At 45.4% G+C, this 9,099-nt stretch overlaps 1 protein-coding gene across 2 annotated transcripts in view; it reads right to left on the reverse strand.

The window, feature by feature from the left end:
• Nucleotides 1–9,099, reverse strand: part of LOC137306224 (free fatty acid receptor 3-like) — an 82,030-nt gene that overhangs the window by 71,139 nt on the left and 1,792 nt on the right. The window contains exon 1 of one of the 2 annotated variants that reach the window (XM_067975343.1): nucleotides 3,805–4,344. The exons of the other annotated variant lie outside the window; for it this stretch is intronic. The gene's annotated coding sequence lies outside the window, so the exon portion shown is untranslated. Of the gene's footprint in view, nucleotides 1–3,804; nucleotides 4,345–9,099 lie in introns of those variants that run through there. 2 annotated transcript variants of the gene reach the window in all.

Here is a 9,099-nt window from a genome sequence, read left to right on the forward strand (position 1 = left end):
CTGCCATTCAATAAGATCATGGCTGATCTGATCCTAACCTCAAATCTAAATTCATGTCCAATTTCCTGCCCGCTCCCCGTAACCCCTAATTGGCAGGATGTGACCAGTGGAGTCCCGCAGGGATCTGTCTTGGGGCCTCAATTATTCACAATATTTTTTAACGACTTAGATGAAGGCATAGAAAGTCTCATATCTAAGTTTGCTGATGACACAAAGATTGGTGGCATTGTAAGCAGTGTCGATGAAAACATAAAATTACAAAGTGATATTGATAGATTAGGTGAATGGGCAAAACTGTGGCAAATGAAATTCAATGTAGGCAAATGTGAGGTCATCCACTTTAGATCAAAAAAGGATAGAATAGGGCACTTTCTAAATGGTAAAAAGTTAAAAACAGTGGATGTCCAAAGGGACTTAGGGGTACAGGTATATAGATCATTGAAGTGTCATGAACAGGTGCAGAAAATAATCAATAAGGCGAATGGAATGCTGGCCTTTATATCTCGAGGACTGGAGTACAAGGGGGCAGAAGTTATGCTGCAGCTATACAAAACCCTGGTTAGACCGCACCTGGAGTACTGTGAGCAGTTCTGGGCACCGCACCTTCGGAAGGACATAATGGCCTTGGAGGGAGTGCAGCGTAGGTTTACTCGAATGATACCCGGAATTCAAGGGTTAAGTTACAAGGAGAGATTACACAAATTGGGGTTGTATTCTCTCGAGTTTAGAAGGTTAAGGGGTGATCTGATCGAAGTTTATAAGATATTAAGGGGAACAGATAGGATGGATAGAGAGAAACTATTTCCGCTGGTTGGGGATTCTAGGACTAGGGGGCACAGTCTAAAAATTAGAGCCAGACCTTTCAGGAGCGAGATTAGAAAAAATTTTACACACAAAGAGTCGTAGAAGTTTGGAACTCTCTTCCGCAAAAGGCAATTGATACTAGCTCAATTGCTAAATTTAAATGTGAGATAGATAGCTTTTTGGCAACCATATATTTATTAAGGGATATGGGCCAAAGGCGGGTATATGGAGTTAGATCACAGATCAGCCATGATCTTATCAAATGGCGGAGCAGGCACGAGGGGTTGAATGACCTACTCCTGTTCCGATGTTCCTAAATCTAGAACGCTAAAGAGAAAAGACAAGGAAGCAGTGCAGGAAAGTGATTGGGATAAGGATAACCAGATTGTGTCAGGAAGGGACAGAACCTACAAACAAAAGAGTGCACTAACAAATAGGGTCCGGGTAAGAAAAAATGGTAATTAGACAAATAGGGCCATAGTACAAAAAAATGTTAAGATGTCTAAAAATGTTAAGAAGACAAATCTAAAGGCACTGTGTATCTGAATGCACGAAGCATTCGTAATAAGGTAGATGAATTAACAGCGCAAATAGATATAAACGGATATGATATAATTGCAATTATGGAGACATGGCTGCAGTGTGACCAAGGCTGGGAGCTGAATACCCAAGGGTATTCGATATTTAGGAAGGACAGGCAAAAAGGAAAAGGAGGTGGGGTGGCGTTGTTGGTAAAGGATGAAATCAGAGCAATAGTGAGAAAGGATAATGGCTCAGAAAATCAAGATGCAGAATCAGTCTGGATGGAGTTAAGAAGCACCAAGGGGCAGAAAACACTGGTGGGAGTTGTCTATAGGCCTCCCAGCAGTAGTGGTAATATATGGGATGGCATCAAACAGGAAATTAGAGATGCATGTAACAAGGGAACTACAGTAATCATGGGTGACTTTAATCTGCATATAGACTGGCCAAACCAAATTAGCAATAATACTGTGGAGGATGAATTCCTGGAGTGTGTACAAGATGTTTTTTTAGACCAGTACATTGAGGAGCCAACCAGGGAACTTAAAGGAAATTATAGTATTAGTAAAAAAAAGTGCTGGAGAAATTAATGGGACTGAAAGCCAATAAATCCCCAGGGCCTGATAATCTGCATCCCAGAGTACTAAAAGAGGTAGCCATGGAAATAGTGGATGCATTAGCTGCTATCTTCCAAAATTCTACAAATTATGGAACAGTTCCTGCAGATTGGAGGGTGGCAAATGTAACCCCACTATTTAAAAAAGGAGGGAGAGAGAAAACAGGGAACTACAGACCGGTTAGCCTAACATCAGTAGTAGGGAAAATGCTAGAGTCCATTATAAAGGATGTAATAACAGGACACTTAGAAAATATCAATGGCATTGGACAAAGTCAACATGGATTTATGAAAGGGAAATCATGTTTGACAAACCTACTGGAGTTTTTTGAGGATGTAACTGGTAGAATAGATAAGGGAGAACCAGTGGGTGTGGTTTGTTTGGATTTTCAGAAGGCCTTTGATAAAATCCCACACAAGAGGTTATTGTGCAAAATTAAAGCACATGGGATTGGTGGTAATATACTGGCATGGATTGAAAATTGGTTAACAGACAGGAAACAGAGAGTAGGAATAAATGGGTCTTTTTCGGGGTGGCAGGCAGTGACTAGTGGGGTACCGCAGGGATCAGTGCTTGGGCCCCGGCTATTCACAATATATATCAATGATTTGGATGAGGGAACCAAATATAATATTTCCAAGTTTGCTGACGACACAAAACTAGGTGGGATTGTGAGTTGTGAGGAGGATGCAAAGAGGCTTCAAGGCGATTTAGACAAGTTGAGTGAGTGGGCAAATACATGGCTGATGCAGTATAATGCGGATAAATGTGAAGTTATCCACTTCGGAAGGAAAAACAGAAAGGCAGAGTATTATGTAAATGGTGATAGATTGGGGAATGTTGATGTACAAAGGGACCTGGGTGTCCTTGTACACCAGTCACTGAAAGCAAACATGCAGGTGCAGCAAGCAGTTAGGAAGGCAAATGGTATGTTGGCCTTCATTGCAAGAGGATTTGAGTTCAGGAGCAAGGATGTCTTACTGCAGTTACACAGGGCCTTGGTGAGACCACACCTGGAGTACTGTGTGCAGTTTTGGTTTCCTTACCTGAAAGAGGATATATTTGCCATAGAGGGAGTGCAGCGAAGGTTTACCAGACTGATCCCTGGGATGGCAGGACTGTTGTATGAAGAGAGATTGGGCGACTCGGCCTGTATTCAGTCGAGTTTAGGAGAATGAGAGGGGATCTCACTGAAACACATACAATTCTGACAGGGCTAGACAGACTGGATGCAGGGAGGATGTGTCCCCTGGCTGGGGGGGGGGGGGGGGGTCCAGAACGAGGGGAGGGGGTCACATTCTCAGGATATGGGGTAGGACATTTAGGACTGAGATGAGGAGAAATTTCTTCACTCAGGGGGCGGTGAACTTGTGGAATTCTCTACCACAGAAGGCTGTGGAGGCCAAGTCACTGAATATATTTAAGAAGGAGATGGATAGATTTCTAGACACAAAGGCATCAAGGCGTATGGGGAGAGAGTGGGAATATGGTATTGAGATAGAGGATCAGCCATGATCATACTGAATGGCGGAGCAGGCTCGAAGGGCCGAATGGCCTACTCCTGCTCCTATTTTCTATGTTTCTACCTCTTCGACCAAGCTTTTGGTCACCTGTCCTAATATCTCATGTAGCTCGGTGTATATTTGTCTGATTTATGCTCCTATGAAGCCCTTTGAGATGTTTTATTACATGAAAGGCACTATATAAATGCAAGTTATTATTATTGGTGCAACTAGTTGGGATAGAAACGTATTCAGTTCAACATTAAAAAAATTTGGTCTGAGTAAAAGCTGTTGGAATGTTGTAAAAACCCCACTGGTTCACTAACGTCCCTTTCGGGAAGGAAACTTGCCGTCCTTACCCGGTCTGGCCTATACGTGACTCCAGTCCCTCCACTGATCTGGTTGACTCTTAACTGCCCTCTGAAGTGGGTCCTAGTGAGACACTCGGTTGTATCAAACCCCACTTCCAGCGGTTCAGGAAGGCGGCCCACCTCCACCTTCTCAGGGCAACTCGGGATGGGCAATAAATGCCGGCCTCGCCACATCCCCAGAACGAACAATAAAACAGGGAAATGCAGAAATCATTTATAAAGAGCACAGGCCAGCAAATCTGCTCCACCCCGATCCTATGGGCCATTCAATGTCGATCCAGATTAATATCTCTCGAACCCTCAATCCTTCTTCTCAAAGTGTAGGTCCTTCCATGTAGCCAATACCCTATAGGGGAAAAAAACCTTTCAATCTCTAACCCCACTCGAAGTTCATGAATTCTCAACTCGTTCCCTCTCTAGACCTGTCCAACTAAAATAGCTTGCTTTCTTCAACCTCATCAACGCCTTTCAATAATTGAAGATCCGGATCATGTTGTCCCCTCAGTCTTCTTTTCTCTGCTGAGAATAAGTGTAATGGCTTGAGTCTTCAATCATAACTTGGTTCCCTAAGGCCTGGGATCATTCAGGATTCACCAAATCCTCTCCAATGCATCCATATCCTGTTTCACCAGAATGCTACCTGGGGTTAAAAGGGTTAAATTACGAGGACAGGTTGCACAGACTAGGCTTGTATTCCCTCGAGTATAGAAGATTAAGGGGTGATCTAATCGAGGGGTTTAAGATGATTAAAGGATTCGATAGGGTAGATAGAGAGAAACTACTTCCTCTGGTGGGGGAGGGGGGATTCCAGAACGAGGGGGCAGAACCTTAAAATTAGAGCCAGGCCATTCAGGGGTGATGTCGGGAAGCACTTCTTCACACAAAGGGGAGTGGAAATCTGGAACTCTCTCCCCCAAAAAGCTGTTGAGGCTGGGGGTCAATTGAAAAATTTCAAAACTGTGATTGATAGATTTTTGTTGGGTGAGGGGATTAAGGGTTATGGAAGCAAGGCAGGTAAACGGAGTTAAGATACAGATCAGCCATGATCTAACTGAATGGCAGAACAGGCTCGAGGGGCTGAATGGCCTCCTCCTGTTCCTATATATGTGACCAAATCGGTTGTCTGGAATTGGTCTCCCCACAGGGCTGTACAGTATCAACAGATCATTGCGCTTGAATTGACAATTCAGTCCCAATTTTAACCTTGACTTGCCTTCAATAGTGCGTAAAATCAGGCGTTAATTCGGGAGTCTAACTGTAGAATGGAGAAGTCTCGGAGAGATATTGGGGCAGGATCCTCTCGAGCAATCTTTGAGTAATATTTTCCATAGGTTTGCTAATTTTGAGATGCACTCTTTACGGCTGGTATTATTTTATGAATTCAAAACGGAAGTGTGGCATCAGGAAACTACGGAGCAGCCAGTTTACCGTCAGTTGTACAGGACAATACAATTTTTGAGAAGCCTTGTGGGCAAACTCCAGCAAAAGCAGAACACGATCAAAGTCAGCATGAAATGCGAAAGAGGCAGGTCAAGTTTAACTAAATTGCTGGAGATTTTTTTTTTGAGGATATAACTCTCATAATGGGGAATGCCTTTGATTTCCTGTAAGCTTCTGATAAGGTTTCACATTGATTATTAATGGCTAGGTTAAGCAGTCAGGCGATTAGGTGATAAACCACGATGTAGGATAGATAATTGGTTCAAAAAAACAATTAACGGAGGGGGGGGGGGGGGGTTCATGACCGGGAACTCTTCAGGGTGCCCCAAGGGTAGGTCTTGCGACCTTTGCTATTTTTTAAATATACATTAGTGATTTGATTGAGGGAATCATATGTAAATTCTATACATGAGGAATAATGCAGCACCAATGTTCTCCTGGCCGGCCTCCCACCTTCCACCCTCTGTTACAATCAGCTCATCCAAAACTCTGCTGCCCCCGGATCCTAACTCGCACCAAGTCCCGTTCACCCATCACCCCCCGTGCTCGCTGACCTACATTGGCTCCCTGTCCGGCAACCCCTCAAATTTATAAATTCTCATCCTTGTTTTCAAATCCCTCCACGTCCTTGCCCCCCCCCTCCCTCCCTATCTCTGTAACCTCCTCCAGCCCTACAACTCTCCGAGATCTCTGCACTCCTCCAATTCTGGCCCATCCCCGATTTCCTTCGCTCCACCATTGGCGGCCGTGCCTTCAGCCGCCTGGGCCCTAAGCTCTGGAATTCCCTCCCTAAACCTCTCCGCCTCTCTCTCCTCCTTTAAGATGCTCCTTAAAACCTCCCTCTTTGACCAGGCTTTTGGTCACCTGTCCTAATATCTCCTTATGTGGCTCGGTGTCAAATTTTGTCTGATTTACGCTCCTGTGAAGCGCCTTGGGACGTTTTACTACGTTAAAGGTGCTATATAAATGGGAGCTGTTGTCGATTCAGGAAGATTTGGATCTTTTAGGTAATTGGGCGTGGGGATGGGAAGCACTGTTCGAACAGAACAAGTACAAGATAATAATGATGAGGAGGGAGGATGTGTTAAGCAGGAGACCGGTATGATGTGCGGACCAGAAAGGATTACACCTGCGTTATTGTGGAAATGAAACCATTTGCCCAGCGCCGTTTCGGTAATAAGGTAAATAAGACAATGGGTTCCATTAGCAGAGGGAATGAGTACAAGTCTACAGAGGTTGGGTGACTGCTCCATAGCAAAAGAACTTGGGTTTCTACAGCGCCTTTCACGACCTCAGGACGTCCTTCACAGCCCTTATGTGGACTTCTCCGCCAGCCTCCGACTGCTCACCGCCATCGGCGCCGACCGCTGCCCTGCGGACTCCTTCCCGGTTTGTTCTCGCAGCTGCAGGGTCCTCCCCCACGCGGTTGGCCCTGGCAGTTTGGATACTTGCCTTAAGCTTCAGCGGGGCACATTTCGCTTACGGTGAAATTGTCACCGGTGACGCAGAGGACAACCCAATCTGTGAGATCTTATCTTGAGCACGACCGACGCGTTGAATGTAATGAGATACTGGGCCATTGTCTTAACCAGGATCGTTTGCAGTTTTGCCATCCCAGCTCCTGTCACGTTGACTTGCTACACCATAATTTTCTTGAAAATAAAGCGCAATCGGTTGATAAAATCAAGCAGGGCAGTTAGTCATCCTTCCCGTGGTTATAGCTTTCTTTGTTTGTTGGATGTCCCATCATGTATTTCTGTTCTTGGAAATGATTGCTCTGACTCGTCGGCAGGTCCCCCCCACTGGGGGCAGTATGTGGGGGCTGCACTCGCCTGGAGCCTTGCCTTTATCAACAGTTGCATCAACCCATTCATCTACGTCTTCATTGCTCGGGATTTCAAGGACGCCTTTAGACGCTCCTTCCAGCCGGTACTTGTGAGTGCATTCTCTGAGTAAGACAATGGAATCAGCATCCAGACCACAGTCTTCCCATAGAGGAACGTTAGGGATAGGAAGGGTAGTCAACTGGAATCGAATTGAGCTTTAGAGAATGGCAGGCAAGGCATTGATGCAGAGAGTCAGTGGGTTCAAGAGACAATTAAATGTGCTTCAGGGCTGGTCAAAAAGTGGGGAGCTGGGATTGAGGGATTATGGTGAGAAGGTGGGATTGAGGGATATGGTGAGAAGGTGGGATTGAGGGATTATGGTGAGAAGGTGGGATTGAGGGATTATGGTGAGAAGGTGGGATTGAGGGATTATGGTGAGAAGGTGGGATTGAGGGATATGGTGAGAAGGTGGGATTGAGGGATATGGTGAGAAGGTGGGATTGAGGGATTATGGTGAGAAGGTGGGATTGAGGGATATGGTGAGAAGGTGGGATTGAGGGATATGGTGAGAAGGTGGGATTGAGGGATATGGTGAGAAGGTGGGATTGAGGGATTATGGTGAGAAGGTGGGATTGAGGGATACGGTGAGAAGGTGGGATTGAGGGATATGGTGAGAAGGTGGGATTGAGAGATTATGGTGAGAAGGTGGGATTGAGGGATACGGTGAGAAGGTGGGATTGAGGGATACGGTGAGAAGGTGGGATTGAGGGATTATGGTGAGAAGGTGGGATTGAGGGATTATGGTGAGAAGGTGGGATTGAGGGATACGGTGAGAAGGTGGGATTGAAGGATACGGTGAGAAGGTGGGATTGAGGGATTATGGTGAGAAGGTGGGATTGAGGGATTATGGTGAGAAGGTGGGATTGAGGGATTATGGTGAGAAGGTGGGATTGAGGGATTATGGTGAGAAGGTGGGATTGAGGGATATGGTGAGAAGGTGGGATTGAGGGATATGGTGAGAAGGTGGGATTGAGAGATTATGGTGAGAAGGTGGGATTGAGGGATATGGTGAGAAGGTGGGATTGAGGGATATGGTGAGAAGGTGGGATTGAGGGATATGGTGCGATGATGGGTGGGTGGGTTGAGGGATATGGTGCGATGATGGGTGGGTGGGTTGAGGGATGTGGTGAGAGAGTGAGTAGGTGGGATTGGGGGCTTTACTCTGTATCTAACCCATGCTGTACCTGCCCTGGGAGTGTTTGATGACTTCTTTAGTCACCACAAAGGTGAGGCCTCAACAATGACAGCCGTTAAGAAAATCATACGAGATCCTGGGCTTTATAAATAGAGGCATAGAGTACAAAAGCAAGGAAGTTATGCCTAACCCTTTATAAAACACTGGTTAGACCCCAGCTGGAGTATTGTGTTCAATTCTGGGCACCGCACTTTAGGAAAGATGTCAAGGCCTTAGAGAGGATGCAGAGGAGATTTACCAGAATGGTACCAGGGATGAGGGACTTCAGTTATGTGGAGAGACTGGAGAATCTGGGATTGTTCTCCTTGGAGCAGAGAAGGTTAAGGTGAGATTTAATAGAGGTATTCAAAATTAGAAGGGGTTTTGATAGAGTAGATAGGGAGAAACTGTTTCCAGTGGCAGGAGGGTCAGTAACCAGAGGACACAGATTTAAGGTAATTGGCAAAATAAAAGCAGAGGGGGAGTTGAGGTGAATTTTTTTTATGCAGCGAGTTGTTATGATCTGGAATGCGCTGCCTGAAAGGGCGGTGGAAGCAGATTCAATAATAACTTTCAAAAAGGAATTGGATAAATACTTGGAAAGGAAAAAATTGCAGGGCTCTGGGGAAAGAGCAGGGGGAGTGGGACTAATTGGGTAGCTCTTTGAAAGAGCCGGCACAGGCACGATGGGCAGAAAAGCCTCCTTCTGTACTGAATGATTCTATGACTAACAAAACTGTAGTATTTAAGCCTAATTAACATTCACACCTGTTTTATCACCTT

The sequence above is a fragment of the Heptranchias perlo genome, chromosome 42 (assembly GCF_035084215.1).
Source record: "Heptranchias perlo isolate sHepPer1 chromosome 42, sHepPer1.hap1, whole genome shotgun sequence".
In the NCBI taxonomy this organism is placed as follows: domain Eukaryota; kingdom Metazoa; phylum Chordata; class Chondrichthyes; order Hexanchiformes; family Hexanchidae; genus Heptranchias; species Heptranchias perlo.